Source organism: Ovis canadensis, chromosome 25 (assembly GCF_042477335.2).
Source record: "Ovis canadensis isolate MfBH-ARS-UI-01 breed Bighorn chromosome 25, ARS-UI_OviCan_v2, whole genome shotgun sequence".
In the NCBI taxonomy this organism is placed as follows: domain Eukaryota; kingdom Metazoa; phylum Chordata; class Mammalia; order Artiodactyla; family Bovidae; genus Ovis; species Ovis canadensis.
The window spans coordinates 34,331,574-34,349,761 of record NC_091269.1 but is presented as its reverse complement, the minus strand read 5'-3'; the positions used below and the strand labels follow the sequence as shown (position 1 = coordinate 34,349,761).

General features: G+C 42.9%; 1 protein-coding gene across 10 annotated transcripts in view; it reads left to right on the top strand.

The window, feature by feature from the left end:
• Nucleotides 1-18,188, top strand: part of RHOBTB1 (Rho related BTB domain containing 1) — a 140,417-nt gene that overhangs the window by 53,845 nt on the left and 68,384 nt on the right. The window contains exons 1-2 of one of the 10 annotated variants that reach the window (XM_069571732.1): nt 8,407-8,503; nt 11,534-11,584. The exons of 5 other annotated variants lie outside the window; for them this stretch is intronic. The gene's annotated coding sequence lies outside the window, so the exon portion shown is untranslated. Of the gene's footprint in view, nt 1-8,406; nt 8,504-8,602; nt 8,676-8,948; nt 9,408-11,533; nt 11,585-18,188 lie in introns of those variants that run through there. 4 more of the 10 variants (XM_069571731.1, XM_069571727.1, XM_069571722.1 and 1 more) reach the window with 4 other exon arrangements.

The window sequence follows — 18,188 nt, the reverse complement described above, 5'->3', positions numbered from 1 at the left end:
AGTCAGGTCCTCGCTGCTTTTAGATAAGGAACCATTATGAAAGTAGAGTACTGACAAGAAGAAAAAGCCTCACAATTCAGCTGTATTTCTGGGGACTGACTGGTAGGTCTCCTTCCAGGTCATTGGTGTTTCTAAAACAAAGAAACTGTATTCCTTTTAAAGTAGAATAAATCCATGATTTACATGGAGAAGGAAACAGCAACCCACTCCAGCATTCTTGCCTGGAGAATCCCATGGACAAGAGGAGCCTGGCAGGCTACAGTCCATGGGGTTGCAAGAGTTGGACACGACTCAGCAACTAAACCACCACCACCATCACCCATGATTTAAGCGTTCAGTTCAGTTCAGTCACTCAGTTGTGTCCGACTCTTTGCGACCCCATGAATCGCAGCACGCCAGGCCTCCCTGTCCATCACCAACTCCTGGAGTTCCCCCAAACTCATGTGCATCAAGTCGGTGATGCCATCCAGCCATCTCATCCTCAGTCGTCCCCTTCTCCTCCCGCCCCTAATCCCTCCCAGCATCACAGTCTTTTCCAGTGAGTCAGCTCTTCGCATGAGGTGGTCAAAGTATTGGAGTTTCAGCTTCAGCATCAGTTCTTCCAATGAACACCCAGGACTGGTCTCCTTTAGGATGGACTGGTTGGATGTCCTTGCAGTCCAAGGGACTCTCAAGAGTCTTCTCCAACACCACAGTTCAAAAGCATCAATTCTTTGGCACTCAGCTTTCTCCACAGTCCAACTCTCACATCCATACATGACCACTGGAAAAACCATAGCCTTGACTAGACGCACCTTTGTTGGCAAAGTAATATCTCTGCTTTTAAATATGCTGTCTAGGTTGGTCATAACTTTCCTTCCAAGGAGTAAGCGTCTTTTAATTTCATGGCTGCAGTCACCATCTGCACTGATTTTGGAGCCCCAAACAATAAAGTCTGACACTGTTTCCACTGTTTCCCCATCTATCTGCCAGGAAGTGATGGGACCAGATGCCATGATCTTCGTTTTCTGAATGTTGAGCTTTAAGCCAACTTTTTCACTCTCCTCTTTCACTTTCATCAAGAGGCTTTTTAGATCCTCTTCACTTTCTGCCATAAGGGTGGTGTCATCTGCATATCTGAGGATATTGATATTTCTCCCGGCAAACTTGATTCCAGCTTGTGTACTTATACACTAAATTTCAAAGTATTTACTTTCATGTGGTCAGAAGGTCAGGGTTAGCATTCTGGGTTAGAATTCAGGTTCCTCATCTGCTAACAGAGAGCAAGTCACCCTCTAATAAACTTCACTTGTTTCCCTTATAGCTTAGTTGGTAAAGAATCTGCCTGCGATGCAGGAGACCCTGGTTTGATTCCTGGGTTGGGAAGATCCCCTGGAGAAGGGAAAGGCTACCCACTCCAGTGTTCTGGCCTGGAGAATTGCATGGACTGTATAGTCCTTGGGTCACAAAGAGTCAGACACGACTGAGCGACTTTCACTCTCACTTTTCCCACCTCTCATATTTGAGATAATAATTCTCAAGGTGTCATGAAGATTAAATGACATGTATATTAGAGATGCTCAGTAAGAAGAAAAATGTGACAGGAACAAAGGCAGAATTAGTTTTCTGAAATGGGTTTTTTGTGTGCATGTGCAGTCCATCTATTTTTCTAGTTTCTGTATGTAGTTTAGCACACTTCTATCGTGCTGCGATTCATGGGATCGCAAAGAGTCGGACACGACTGAGCGACTGAACTGAACTGATAGGGAGGATGGGGTGGGGAGGAAATGCAGCAAAGCAAAAAAAACTCAAAGCTCAAAAACTTTCTGCCTTATGGAGAGAAGTCGGTGGAGGCTATTCTGTATAATACTTACAGTCATCCTTGCAGGCTGAGTTATGGGAATGATACAGTTCCTATATCTTTGTACTCCCAAATGCAAGCATGCCCTGTGCTGCATAGGATTTTTAAATGGCTTCAGGATGAGTCATTTTACACTTACCAGCGTGTAGAGAGTTTCACATTTTACAAGACATTTTCCACAGACGTTATTTCATTTAGTCTCAACAACTCTTTAGAAAGTGATTATTCTCATTCTCATTTTACACATGGAAATTTGAAATGCAATAGAAACTAGCACAGAATTATAGGACTAGTTAGTGGGATGGCAAAAATACAATTCCATTTTCCTACTCTTTCCCTGCTCTATGCTCCCCTTAATGTGTTTCAGTTTGAGGTTTTTCTTTTTTTTTTTTTTTTTTTTTAACTAGTGTCATGAAGAGAAACAGTTTTGTATTTTTGGCACGACACAGTTGGTCAGGCAAGATAGCCTTAAAAATGCCACGACACATAAATCTTGTCATTTACTTGGAATCAGGTAAAAATGAAGCCTGTTATTAACACCTTTTGTAATATAAGGAACATAGCTTCTTCTGAACAAATGTCCATTTCACATGCAGATTTTTCCCCAGTACAGAATTCTATTTTTTTAATCAAAAATAATGTGCATTAGACTGTTTTTCTTCTTTTAGAGGTGTGATATACATGTTTCACAATTAGCAGCTCTGTACTAAACAAAGCCAGACAGAGGCCCATAAAAGCTGTCTGCTACCTCCTCTCACAGATGCTGAGCTAGACCGGTGAACAGTCATCTTGGTAAGAGAGACTGTGACAAGAAGATGAATGTAGCAACAATTGCAGAGCTCACAAAAATCATGTTTTCAACAAACTTGACCCACCAACAGAAAACCTAATGAAGGAATCCCCACAGAAAGGATGTTATGCAAACCTGCACAAATACATTTAACATGCTGTAGGCAAAGAATACTTCTTTGTCTATTTCCAACACATGGCCTATATCCACTGTTGCCCAGTCACAAAAGGAACTCTAATGCAAAAAAATTTCCACCTTCAGAGAACTGACAACTAAAAGCACACTGTATTTAAAGCTTCTATCTTTAGATGGGTAACAAAGGAAATGCCAAGACTGGACCCACTAGAAACCGCATCAAGGTCAACAGCAATAACCAGACTACAAACTCAAGACTGGGAATTCATTTACACTTGTAGCTTTCAGGTAAAGAACATTTCCTTTAGTTGATTCCCACAGCCAAGACTAACTTGGATTTCTCTAGAAAATAGGAACTTCAAAGACCATAAGAGCAGGTATGATTCACAGCTGAGATCAATTGCCAATTAGTCAAAACTCCATACAGCTGGGCTCCTGAGGCTAAAGGGTCTTCTCCCTACCCAGCTGAAAGGGATTCGGGCAAAGCCTGCCTGCGGTACTGGGGAAAGGGATTCCCGATGCAAGGTTATTCCATGTGGATACCAAAGACAAGAGAAATGAGGAGGGGGCCCCGAACGGAACGCTGAACAGCGTCAGGCACCAGAGGAGTCTGACATCTGGGAGAAGCCCCTACTCCGGAAGTAGTAGAGTACTTCTAGTACTCCGGAAGTACTAGAGATCCAGAATACAAGTTTCAGGAGAAACAAAGGGTCTTTGGAGGGTCAGGTCATTTACTTTGCCATTAATGAAGAGGCCCGAACAGGGTCTCTTACATTTCTGCCACCACTCGCTGAAGAGGCACACACCCTCCTGCCTGCTCCGTCAAGACTGACCCCACTCCCTGGAGGTGGGAGCCATAGCCGTGGTCGTTCCGGAAAAGCCAGCGTGCAAGACAATTTGGATAAAGTCATCCCTAAACCAATGCTTAAGTCCAGTGCCCACGGGTCTTACTTAGTTCTCTAGTTTAGGTGCATTTCTTCAAAAGCCAGCATACCCCCTTTACTACATCTCCAGTCACCTGATCTGTAAAGTGCCACAAAGGTGTTGGCTGTTCCCCTGTTAACTCCGGGAATCTGCTCCGGCAACTGTTTTTCATTATCTTTCTACCAAACTCCTTAAAATAGGTGCATGTCTTCAAACACTTGTCCATGAAATTTGCTGCCTAACACCTGGAACTTGCCATCCAGGACGACATCCTTTAAACAGCCAAGTACAACATCCCATTCTGCATCCAAGGAGAAGGCGATGGATGGTCCGCACAAACCAAGCCTCACTCAAGCTTCTTGCAGCCTTAGCTGCATCCCTGGCTCGGATTGCCGGAAGTGGCCTCTGCGCCTGCACGGAGGCAGGGCCTCGACTAGTTCGGCGGTGGCCACGTGCCAGTCAGATTCTGCGGGTCGGTTACGGACAGATGAGGAGCAGGTTTATTAAATAATAGGGAAAGACCCTCTCTAAAGGAGTTTTATGTAAGTACTTCAGAATACTTAATGTAAATACCTGAGAAGATTCTCTAAAACGAATGGCAGTAGAAATGTTGGATGCTAGTGACTGGATTGAAAATGGTGTTATCTTGAAGGAGTATTTATTTTGCAGTTTGAAAGTTCTGTGATCCCAGAATATACTTTTTGGGGAAAAAAAAAAAAACCTCTTAAAACACAACAGTTTAAAAAATCCAGTTATAAAGTAGGCCAAAGAGATGAATAGATATTTCCGCAAAAAAAGATATAATGGCACATGAGAGGAGGTTCAGTATGATTCAGTTCAGTTCAGTCGCTCAGTCCTATCCGACTGTTTGCGACCCCATGGACTGCAGCACGCCAGGCTTTCCTGTCCATCACCAACTCCCGGAGCTTGCTCAAACTCATGTCCATCCAGTCCGTGATGCCATCCAACCATCTCATCCTCTATCGTCCCCTTCTCCTCCTGCCTTCAATCTTCCCAGCATCAAGGTCTTTTTCAATGAGTCAGTTCTTCAGTATCATTAGTCATTAGGGAAATCCAGACAAACCACCATAATTCGTCTGTAAAAAGCTACTGAACAAATGAAATTTTTTTAATAGTAATAATACCAAATACTGATGAGAACATGGAGGAACTAGATTTCTCATACATTACTAGTGGGAACATAAAATGGTACAGGCACCCTGGAACACAGTTAGACAGTTTTTTAGCATATGACCCAGCAATGGCATTCTTGGTCTTTCATCCCAAAGAAATAAAAACTTAAGTTCACATACATACCTACAAAACCATGTTTATAGAAGCGTTACTCATACTGGAAAAACTGAAGCTACTCACAAAAGTCCTTCAACAGGACAACAGATGAACAGATTCTGGTATAGCTATCCAACAGAAATTGACTCAGCATTAAAATGAAGTACTGATATATGCTACACCCCGAATGAACCTCAGCAGCATTTTGCCTAGTAAAAAAGAATTCATTCAATCTCAAAACATTATCTACTGTATGCTCTCATTAATACAAGCCTCAGAATGACAAAATTCTAGACATGGAGAACAGATTAGTGGTTGGTGGAAGGATGCAAATACCAAGACTTAGCATGATGCTGTTCTATGGTATGAAACATCTCTGTATCTTGACTGTGAGAATTTTTTTAATCCTGTGACTTTGGCAAATAATTACCATAAAAGGTAGTCAAAAGTTTTTATACCACTTTTGTGCAGTAGAAACCTGAATGTTTAAAGACATAGTGTTCATTTAATTATACTTACGTACCAATTTTTACTGGAAAAGATCAGTTCTCATTCCAATCCCAAAGAAACGCAATGACATACAATGCTCAAACTACTGCACAATTGCACTCATCTCATACACTAGTAAAGTAATGCTCCAAATTCTCCAAGCCAGGCTTCAACAGTACGTGAACTGTGACCATCCATATGTTCAAGATGGTTTTAGAAAAGGCAGAGGAATCAGATCAAATTGCCAACATGCATTGGATTATCGAAAAAGCAAAAGTTCCAGAAAAACATCTATTTCTGCTTTATTGACCAAAGCCTTTGACTGTGTGATCACCATCAACTGTGGAAAAGTCTGTGGAAAAGAGATGGGAATACCAGACCACCTAACCTGCCTATTGGGAAATCTGTATGCAGGTCAGGAAGCAACAGTTAGAACTGGACTTGGAACAGACTGGTTCCAAATAGGGAAAGGAGTGGGTCAAGGCTGTATATTGTCACCCTGCTTATTTAACTTATATGCAGAGTACATCATGAGAAATGCTGGCTGGGTGAAGCACAGGCTGGAATCAAAAGGGTGGGAGAAATATCAGTAACTTCAGATATGCAGATGATACCACGCTTATGGCAGAAAGTGAAGAAGAACTAATGAGCCTCTTGATGAAAGTGAAAGTAGAGAGTGAAAAACTTGGTTTAAAGCTCAACATTCAGAAAACGAAGATCATGGCATCTGGTCCCATTACTTCATGGCAAATAGATAGGGAAACAATGGAAACAGTAAGAGACTTTATTTGGCGGGGGCGGTGGGGGGGGGGCTCCAAAAGCACTGCAGATGGTGACTGCAGCCATGAAATTAAAAGACGCTTACTCCTTGGAAAAAAAGTTATGACCAGCCTAGACAGCATATTAAAAAACAGAGACATTACTTTGCCAACAAAGGTCAGTCTAGTCAAGGCTATGGTTTTTCCAGTGGTCATGTATGGATGTGAGAGTTGGATAAAGAAAGCTGAGTGCCAAAGAATTGATGCTTTTGAACTGTGGTGTTGGAGAAGATTCTTGAGAGTCCCTTGGACAGCAAGGAGATCCAACCAGTCCATCCTAAAGGAGACCAGTCCTGAATATTCATTGGAAGGACTGATGTTGAAGCTGAAACTCCAATATTTTAGCCACCTGATGCAAAGAACTGACTCATTTGAAAAGACCCTGATGCATGGGATCACAAAGAGTTGGATACAACTGAGTGTCTGAACTGACTGACCTGCTGCTTAAACATGCCATTTAACTGTTTAATTCATAACTGAGGAAATGAAAGAAATTAAGAAAAAGCAGGATGTCAAAAGGCCAGTTAGTGATATAATAATGCCTTAGCATAATCTGACCAAGGTGCAAATGCAACTGTCAAAATTTCAGAAAAGTACTTACTTCTATGTGCCTCCATTTTATCATCTTTAAAATGGTTATGTTAATTATGGCATCTACCTCATCAACTAGTGTGAGGCTTAATTGAGAAAATGTGTTTGAAACCTCCTGGCCTAGCCCATTGCCTCCCAGATGTAAAGGCCATAATACATGTTGATTCCTATTTCTTTTGAGTTTCTATACTATTTCTCATCTCCCATTGCAGTCTGATGAGAAATGGCTTGCACTAAAGAGGAGTGATTGCTAGGAGTGAACAGGGTTAATTAAATTTTCCTAAGAAATATGTTACTGAAAAAAAAGGCATATTGATTAAACCTTTCAAAATAGTCACTTTTAAATAGATTAAGCAAAGTCTGTTTTGTGCCAAGTAAATGATCACCCCCTCATGGGTCTGTCTTGAGGTTCTTAGAGTAGACCACCATAATCTGACTTTTCATTGTCCTCTCTTCTGGGTATTAAAGATTGGAGACTAATAATTCTATTTTCAAAGACAGTTCAGTGAGGATGGCTTAAAAAAGAAGGTTGCCCTTAATATCTTTCCTTGTAAAAACATTGAATATCACTATATTCTAGGGTCTCTGGGGAATTCAGAGAGCACCAGGCAAGACTTGGTCTCCAAAGGGAATATAAACTAGTGGGGAAGAGTAGGAACATCCCGTGTAGTAAAACTCATCCGGGGAGTCCATGGTTTCTTAGAGGAAACTGAGGTAGGAGAAGTGTGTTTGCATTTATAACCTTTTTGATGTTCTGTTTCTTGAGGGATAACACAGATACAGTCTTTGCAGCAGAATATGGGTCCTTCTTTCCCAGCTCTGTAAATCTATTACCTGAGAACTCCTTGAGGACTAAAGACACATTGTTGCCAACTTTGTATCCCCAGCCCTTAGGACACAGATAGCCTCCTCAATAAAGGTTTATCAAATGAATGAGGGCTTCCCAGGTGACACAGTGGTAAAGAATCCGCCTGCCAATGCAGGAGACACAGGAAACAGGAAACGCAAGAGATTCAGGTTCGATCCCTGGGTCAGGAAATTCCCCTGGAGTAGGAAATGGCAACCCACTCCAGTATTCTTGCCTGAAAAATTCCAAGGACAGAGGAGCCTGGCGGGCTACAGTCCATGGGGTAGCAAAGAGTCTGACACCATTGAGCGCAGCACAGCACGAATGAATAAACCCTTTAACCTTAGCTGCACACATCAATACCTTTACCCCCTAATTGCTTCTTTAGAGGATGGGAATGGGATGGTTTAAAACACACTAATTTTAATAGCTGACTGAAAGAAAGTGCCTTGGGGACCAGCACCGGGTTGGTTGTGTTCATTGTCACCTCCTTAGAGCTTCACAGATTACCTGACATTCTGTAGGAAATAGACATCTTTTATGTGCATGCATGAAAGCTGCCCCTGGTCCGTCCTCAGAGCTCACAGCCTGGAAGAGTAAGGAGAAGTTCAGCAGGGTATCCAAGAATTCTGACAATCCACAAGCGGTCAGAAGTCAATTTCACTTCCTCACGCAGCCATTTGTAGAAGGTTGTAAATCTCCTCCTTACTCGGGTCGGGGGCAGCCGGTGCGACCTTACGCCCCTTGCGGGGACCCCACGAGCCAAGTCACAGAGGAAGGTAACCCAGAGTCGAGCCGGGCAGCACGTGCAGCGCCCAGGGGAGGAGGAGGCTGGGCTAACGCAGCTCTTAGTCAGCAGCTGGGCTCGGTTTTGAAACAAAAGCCAATGTCCTCCCTTGGAGTCCGCGGCCGGTCAGCTCCTGGGGGGAAGAGAGCCATGCTGCCCAGCCGGTTAGTGGCCCAACTTACTTTTGCAGAGCCTGGGACAAAGGGCCAGCAGTTGTATGCGAATGGGTGGGGTGCTGGGGACAGAGGACGTGGGGAGGGCGGGGGCTACAGCTCGCTGTGCCCCTCCCCTCCCGGCCACTAGCAAGCAGGGCTGGGGTCTCCCAGGCTCGGCACACGTTAGCCCCCGGCAGGCCACCTCCGAGCCCGCCCCCACCCACCTCCACCCACCTCCACCCCCAGGGTCTGCGTAAAAACTAAGGCACCTTTGCAACCCGCACCCTAGCGCACAGACACACCAGGCCCGGGTTTCATGAATGAAATCCAATCGTGCGGATATAAATAGCCGCGAAGGCTGCTAACGTCACAGAGCAAGCGGCGGTCGCCACCGCGGCGGAGCTGGGTGCCGAGCGCTCTCCATTCCGCCAGGCCGGCCAGCCTGGGAGCCGGGCGGGGGCGGGAGGAAAGGGGGAGGGCTGGGGGACGGAAAGGGGCGAGCCCCTCTGGTCCGGCACCGGGAAGAGCTGCCGCCGCGGCGCGGGGCGAGCCCAAGAGGCGAGGCAGAGCCATGCTGCCTTTGTGCAAAGTTGGGCGGCGGGCGGCGCGCCGCGCGCAGGGGCCCGGCACACCCGCGACCGCGCGCAGTCGTGGCTGCTGCTGAGTGGCGGGGACCACCCCCCACCCCAGCTCCCCCAGCCCTTGAAGGCGGAGAGAGCTCGCGTCTCGCTCGGCTTCAGGGTAGGTTCTGTGTCGTGAGTGCGCTATGCTGTGAAACTTCTCCGAGCAGCCGCCGCGGAGCCCCCACCCCCCACCCCACCCCGCCCCGGCCCCGGCGGGTGGCCTATGGGGGCCCCGGGCCGCGCCACGCGGCCGGCCGCGTCCCGAGCAAGAGTCGTGGGACCGAGCTGCCCTGGGAGCCGCCCTCGCCTTCTCTGCGAGGCCGGGAACCCTCCCATCAGAGGCCAGCAGAAGAGATTTCTAGGAGCGCCTGCACAGCCGCACCCCTAACTTGGAGCTGAGAAAATGCACAACAGGGCACCCTTAGAAGGAGGGCTGCGCCAGGGAGGGGGTGGGGGACGTGCCGCGCCGACCACAAGGCTCTTTTCCTTGGAAGGTGGTGGGGAGCCAGAGGAACTGCACAGGGGGAGACACTAACCCCTTTGGCGCATGCACCCCCAAGAGTTGACCGGTCAGCCTACAGTTTGGCGCTCCCCACCCCCAGCCCGGTGTCTATGGAGTCTGTTGTGAGTTGCTGTGGCAACAGTAGGAGCTGCCTTGAGGGGCTTGCAGAACACCTTACCTAGTCTCTGCGTGCTCAGGTTTTGGGGAGAAAAACAGGGTGGGGTGGAAGGGTGGGGTGGGAGGAAGCTGTGCAGACAAGGGAATCCAGCCCCCTCGACAAAAAAAGAAGTGGAAGGAAGGCTCAACGATGTAAGAATGTATCATTTGATCCTGCTGTTAGTTCTGCCGTTTCTACCCTCAGCAGTATCAAACATCTCAACTGAGGAGCAATGTCAATATTTAGACTTGGACAAGCCAGAAAGTTAGAAGGGAGTGCCAAGCGCAGGGTTTTGACTTGGCTTTGCACGTCAGCACACAAGCTGTGCCTTTCTAGCTGACTGTACACATTTGCTGGGGGGCGGGGGGAATGCATGAAGATTAATATACACACAAAGGCGCTCAGACCTAGGAAGAGGAGAAGAGGCTCTTTGACTTTGAACTCCCTCTCCCCAGCCTGTGCTGTTCCCGAAGCTTTGTTGAACCCCAGCCAGATGCTCAGCTAGAGGTTTCACTAGTTTGGGGCTCCCCCAGCACCCACGGGAGCAGTGCTGCGTATTTACACTGTACAGCATATCCCCTCTAAACTGCAAAAGTATGTTACCAGTAGTTTTCATCTCTGTATAACTGTGTTCTCACTATCAGCAGATATAAATAGCCAATAGGCTGTGTTTGGTTTCAGCAAACAGCTAGGCTTTATAACAAAACGCTGATAAGTTTGTTTTAAAACACTCTTCAGAAATTTGAAATTATATTTCATTTCTGATAACTCTGTGGACGCCTGAGAGAGTCACTGTTTGCTGAAAGAGAAACACAAGCTCTTTTCGATATAAATAATGTCTGCATACCACTCCACAGGTGGAGTAGGCAGCAAATTATTATTCAAGTAAGTTTTCTCTGAGATTCTTGGATAGCATTTGGACTTGTTAGTGGGAAAGGAATTTAACTTGTTCTTCACAGTGTGGAAGACTTTGAAAAATCATTAGGAAGCAATGAAATCATAGTATTCTAAGCTTGCACATTGTTCAACCAAATTTAGAAAGTAGTGTGACTTCAAGTACATAGGGTTGTGTGTGGTTACAGAGGTAGAAACAGAAACACGGGCAGGTTGATGTTGGTACAACAACATAGCTTATTAGCTATGCAAATGCAATCAAATAGAAGAAAACAACAGAATCATTTGGACTTATGATAATATGGCCTAAAAATGCTATTTTGGAGGAATCGTAGATCCATTTCCTTTCCTTCTGTATTGTAAAATCCCTGAAAGGTTTTCCTTGTTTCTATTCATGGTTTTGTGGCTAACTGCTTTTTTTTTTTTTTTTTTAGTATCATTGCCAAATGCTCAGAAATATATTTTCAGAAATGCTACAAAAAGTTCACCTAGCTATTTCAGGATGTATATGGCCCCAAGAAATGCCATTTTAACACTGACACTTGGAAAAAATAAAGCAGGTTCTGCTCTTTGGTGGGTGGGGTAGAGAGGAAAACAATGCATGTTCAAAATGTCAGTGGCGCCCCATGTGCTCCAAGCGAGCAAGTATTACAGAGCAATACTTTATAAGGCACTTCTCTCTTTTGTGTAGGTAAGTCCAGCTGTGAGGAGGGGGTTCTGTTCTTCACTTCCAGCAAGCCAGGTCAGTGTCTTTGTGCAACCCGTGACCATAGATTGCTGACATATTCTGTCTGATTCTGAGCATGCATTTCAGAACAACTTACTTGGTCATTTGTCTTAGAATGAGTTGTCTTTGTCATATTTTTTTTTTATTGACTCAGTTACGAATATCACAATTTCCATGATTATTAAAATTATTTTATTTACTCTGTGAGTAAAAATAGCACTAAAATGGGCTTTGAATCAGTTTGTTCTTTATAAGACTTTTCTCTTTCATGTTGGGGACCCAAGTTGTGCCAGGAAAAGCTGAAGATACAGGGGATTTGCATGCTTGATCACTGCAATTTTATATCTGTCCTAATCTTAGCAGTCTAGAGCAGAAAGAAAATTGATACAATAATGACTGATATTTTTGAGCTTGAACCAAAATTCAGGTAATATGCTGCATTCCTTACACTTATGTTCTCATTCTGCAAAAAAAATATATATATATATATATTCCTGTGAGGTGTAACACTTCTCTTGGTCTCCAGAGGACAAGGTGAGGAATTGAAAGTTCAGAGAGGTCAGGTAATAGGTTCAGTTCCTGCTTCTAGTAAATGGAAGAAATTATATTTTTTAAAGTTCTGTCTTAATCCAAACTCTAAATTCTCTAGTTGGAAAAATCTTGCCCAATAGAGAAACTGGGACCAAAGAAGTTTAAGTGACTTGCCTAAGATAACTTGGTAATTATAGCTTATGTAGTAAAATTCAATGACAAAGGTGTTACAAAAGTATAAATTCCATTCTCTTTAAGTAAAACAGCAAAATATTAAGTATTTGTGTGTACTTTATGGCATGGCCCTGTCAAAAATTAAGATTTTTACTGTGGGGGTCTCCAGTTTTAAGGATCTTACAAATAGATTTTAAAAGACAAGATATTAAACAATCATGCAGGAAAAGTGAGAACATAAATCAAGATAATGCATGCCTGAACTGAGGGTCAATGGTACATTCACAAATTCACCGTTTTCTATCCTATGGGACTACTTTGCAGTTCCATGTATGGATAGGGAAAATTTTCCAAGCACATTTTTGTCTAGATAGATAATAAAAGGGTAAGAGTTTAGAGAAAGACAGAGTGTAGAATTTCAAACCAACAGGGAGAGATTATGCATTCATCTAGAACTGCTAAATTACAGTATATCAAACTTGAGGTGTTATTGCTTGAAAAGCATTGAAACAAAGTTGTAAGCTGTCTGAATCTTCACAGCATCACTAAGAAAGCATCACAACATGACCTGGTGCTTAAGAGTACTGGATTCCTTCTGCAACCTCAGTTTGTCTGAAATGTGCCACATAGATATATTTGGATACCTAGTAAATAAATGCCAATGTAAGTCCTGAAAATGGCCAATATTTAAAGGTTAAACAGGACGTTTTCCGTTTTTGCCAGGGTTGACCACCTTCTCTTTTCCCCTCTTTCTTCCTCCACCCTTACTTTTTGTAGAATAATGTGTAAGTTGTTAATCCTTCTCAGAGAGTATTATATAAAGGGATAATAAAAAGTAAAATGGGAATAAATTACCAAAGAAAACCTTACCGTATCTTCTTTTTTAATGGACTGATACCCCCAACCCAAGCTAATAACCCTAAAAGCTTAATTAGTTAAAAGATACTTTTAAGTGTTTAAAGGATTATTATAAGCTGTCCTATAACAGCTTTGTCCTATAAAAGTTGTTATATAATGTATCATTACGAAATAGATCATAATAGCTCTGTTAGACTGGGAAACCCCCTTACAGGTTAAGACCTCATTATCAACTGGTATTTGCTTAGCTGTGACAGTGGTATGTTGTAAATTATCCATATGACAACTATAAACCTATAATTGCTTAAAGAGTAAAATTATACTCTGAATCATATAATGTTAGCACCAAAAAAGGCCTTAGAATGAGTATGGTGTCTCTAAGAGTAATTTAATTAGCAACCATTTGTTTGCTTTTTTGAACTTTAGAGGCTTTGGTTGCTATGCTTGACCTCTCTCAAAACACACCTGGAAATACATGAAATTCTGCTGTTTTTCACTCAAGAAATGTACCTGTAGAAAACGGGAATTTTCTTTTTCTTTACTCTTCTTATTGGTCTTCCTTTTTCCTTTTAGGAAATAGGCAGCTCAGTCTCATTCTTTGAAGGCCTTACTCTGGCTTCACCTAATAGGGTTCAAAGAGTACAGATTATTTGAACCTGGCTCTTGTTTTCATCTTCTTTTCTCTACCCAGGCTCCCTACCAACATGTCGACACCGAAACAAAATTTGGAGAGGGAAGGAAAGATAAGTCACAAAAAGTGAGGTGTATATAGAAAGGGGAAGGGGGTGGGAGTGTGTGATTCATGGGGGAGGGGAGGAGAAAAGGAGAGCTTTGCCTGGAAAGGCAAGAGGCAGTCACCCAAACAGATGGGATGTGTATGGACAGGTTATTGATATGTCAGAATAAAAATTGTTTAGGGTTTTTTTGGGGGGTCGGGGGAGGCTGGAATTTATAAACAAAGTGAGGTCACCTCCTCGTAGAATCTTTTGTTCCTCGTACACATTGGACAGAAACTGAGAAATGGGCAAATAAAGACACTAAAATGTGAGTATGACAGCCACTCTTTGATGTCCCAGGACGCACCTGCCCTCAGATACTGCCAGAAGCTGTCCCATCAAGCACATCAACATGTCTGATAAGGTTTAATCAACTAAGGATGAATTAGAAAGTTTTACAAAGAAGGAAACCAGATGGATGCCTGCAGGTCCACAAGTGTGATTACATTTCTCCTCTCTGCACCTGACGTTATTTATTGCATAGACACAGGTTAATGGCAAGTCCCCAGTGCTAATGGGGTTACAATCTCAGTCTCCATCCCTCTGTGGAGAAATTTCCGTGGAACTGTTTGTCACCCAACCTAGTCCAGACCCCTAATGACTGCTGAAAAAACAATAACCAGTACTTACATCATGCTGCTTCTAGATGCCAGACACTTGATTGTACTAGATACTATTATTTATAAATTCCAATTTTATAGAAGCAAAAAGGAAACTCAGGTATATTAAGTCAAGAACTAATTGGAAGTAGAGCTTGGATTTGTACTGAGATCTAATAATTTGAATATATATTTGATTTAAGTATATAATGGGGGGGGAAGCACTTTAAAATATTCAGTTCCAGGTTATTCTTGCAGACTGTAAAAGAAGTAATTATTCTTGTAGGGTTCTTTTTTTAATTTTATGTGTCTTGTTTTGTATTTGGTAACTTGAACCACACAGCAGTGTTGTCTGTACAGATTGTTAATTCTTCAGGGCATCTCTAATATATTTTGATGGAAGTCACACTAGTAAACAGTTGAGTCATGGAGGTTGAATCCTGAACCAGAGAGGTTCTTAAAGATCCTTAACCCAACCTCACATAGGTGAGAAACAATCTACCATCCAGAGAAGCAGTGCAGCTCTCACCCACTCTTCCAGTTCGTAAGTGACGCAGCTGGGGCTGAACCCAGGTTTCCAAAGCCCAGTCCAGGGCTCAGTTCTTTTATGTAACACTGCCTGAAACACGGCACACTTTCTAAAGCCTCCAACTTAGCCAAAATTGCAGCTATCAAATTTGAAATATATCTGAAACCTAACATACATCCAGAAATGGGTTACAAGGGGATTCCAGCAGTGTAAAGGTATGGTGGGTCCTAGGAGAGACCTTTCCTATCTTCACGGACGCCAATACAGACCAGTCTCCTTGTATTCAAAACTTAACTACCCCGTACTCTGATCCCTTTCAAGCTGTTTTTGTTGAGATGCCTGTTTTCATCAACTATGGAGATTTTTAATTTTGTCTATGGATTTCTGGCTTTTTATTAATCATGTGACATGGGTGACATATTTCTTTGGAGCTCATTTTGCTCATCTGTAAAATGAAGACAATATCACCTCCATCAGAGGATTATGAGAATGCTATGAAATCACACATGTAAAACAGATATTAGGGGGTCTTCCCTGATGGTCCAATGGCTAAGACTCCGTGCTCCCCCAATGCAAGGTCCACCAGTTCTATCCCTAGTCAGGGAACTAGATTTCACAGGCTGCAACTAAGAGTTCACAGGCTGCAAGTAAAGATCCCACATGCCCCAACTCAGACCTGGTACAGCCAAGCAAATAAATGATTAAAAAACACACCAAAAACAGGTGTTCAACAAGGGTGAGTTTTCTTCTTGGCCTTGCTAAAGTATGTCAAGAGAAAATGTTACAACACATTAGGGCATCCATATCATTTTGCTGCTAAATGTTCTGGAGTCATCTGAAGTCTGACACTGCAAGGGATCACTATAATGACCTTTTTTCTTGGGTAAAAACGGGCCCAGTTGTGTCCCTGAGTACCAGTAGCCTGGTCACAATTACATTTGTCTTCTTCACACTCTAGGGTTGCTGAGGTTTGCATGAATTACTTTACTGCTTCAGTTTCTGCCTCAAAGTACTAGCAAGCTCCTCTGGGAGATACCTGGCTCTCATGTCCTTTCAGACACTTTTTTTATCTAAGGTGTTTTCCATGTAGACCTTTGCATCTCAAAGCAGCTACTGTGTTTTCAGCCAAATAACTAAAATATTTTTGGAGAAAAGTGTTGCCAGTAAAACATTTTGGTTTCAATTTCAAAACAAGTGAGACTTTCCTCCCATCATTTCCGTTAACTCTAGTATTGAATCTTTCCTGGGCCTTGACCGTCTTTTCTCTCTGTTGCAGGTTGCTAACTGATATGTTGATGGGAAAAACATGAGCACTGCAATTTCCCCCTTTCACCCTCAGCACTTGATAGCTACCGTGGCCTAAATTACATCTCTGGGAAATGTTTCATCACACTCCTCTCTCCAGCTGCCACACTTTGTCATGTGGCACTTGCTGCCCTGTTTTGAGTTTTTGGATCCAAGTCTTTGGCAACAGTTCTTATTACATATACATGAAGGAAAGCTCCTGATAAGATCTTTTTTCTTACTTGTACTTTTTCCCCCTTTTTTGAAATGAATCATCCAAGTGGCCTAGAATACCCTTTACTTTCCTAGTGGCTCAGTTTCCCTTTTCAGTGTTGGACGAATGTGTGTTGCAAGACATATGTCCTCTTCAGGTTAGTTATTGAGTCACTAAGTCGTGTCAGACTCTTTGTGACCCCATGGACTGTAGCACACCAGGATTCCCTGTTCTTCACTCTTCAAGTGTAAGGTTAGCCATTAGATGTTTTCCCCAGTGCTGTCCTTCATTCGGTATGAGTTGCTTAGAGATCACCAATTGCTAGATTGCTACTAGTCTCAAACCAGTTATGTGAGTTTCCATTCATAGCAGGGAGTTTATTGTTAAAGCAATGCTTCCCAAAATTTAATGTGCATAAAAATCACCTGGGCATCTTAATAAAATGCAGATTCTGATTCAGAAGTTCTAGAGTGAGGCCTAAGATTATGCGTTTCCCAGGGGTACCTCACTGATGCCAGTGCTACTGGTCTGAGGACCATATTTTAAGTAGGGAAATATACTGTACTTTGTAAAGTATAGTCATTATCTTATGCTGAAACTCCTTCCTTGGAGGCTCCCATCTTATTTTGTTTTCTTCTTTCTTAAATTATGTAGAGTCATAGAATCTTAAACGTGAAAGGTTTGTGCTGGTAAATCAACCTGCACTCTGGAAGAGAAAAAGAGTGCATTTATGTGCAAACATAAGTTGATTATAAATTTTGCTGACATAAAGAATGGGTGTAGCATACTATTTATAAATAATAATAAAGAATACTCTTTGTTGTAAACTCCATTTAGCTAATTGGGTCTCATAAAACGCTGGTTTTGAGAACTCATCTATCCATGGTCTACCTATGGTACAGTTGATGAGCGCAATTCCCATGTAAATGTTGGCCAGTGTTTTTCCTTATGTTAATGAATAAGACAAAACTGAAGTAACAAAGGCATATGTCAGACTGCATTCATTCATCAAAGATATGAATGACTTCTTTGCTGAGCCAAATAATAGCTTTTAAATACTGTAAGGATATTTCCTTAAATGGATTATTCATAATATAACAGCTATATACATTACACCCTTTTAAGTTTAATCTGCATTATTAGCATTTTAAAGTCATTTTCTTAAGTCACGGTGACAGAAAAATAAAGCAAGACCTGATGTGGAGTGGTTGCCAGTTTCACCATGGCCAATTGGAAACCACCACTGTGACTGAGTGTGGAGTTGGAAAGAGATGGCAGAGTAGCACATCGTTGTTGTTTAGTTACTAAGTCGTGTCAACTCATTTGTGACTCCATGGATCATAGCCCGCCAGGCTCATCTGTCCATGGGCCTTCCCAGGCAAGAATACTGGAGTGGGTTGCCATATCCTTCTCCAGGGGATCTTTCTGATCCAGGAATTGAACCCACATCTCTTGCAGCTCAGGCGAATTCTTTACTGCTAAACCAGCGGGGAAGCCCACAGGAGCACATGGTTATATAGTATTTCCATTATACAGATAAAACTGGAATAAATAACCCCAAAATATACTTTGGCCACCTGATGTAAAAAGCTGACTCATTGGAAAAGACCCTGATGCTGGGAAAAATTGAGGGCAAGAGGAGAAGTGAGCAACA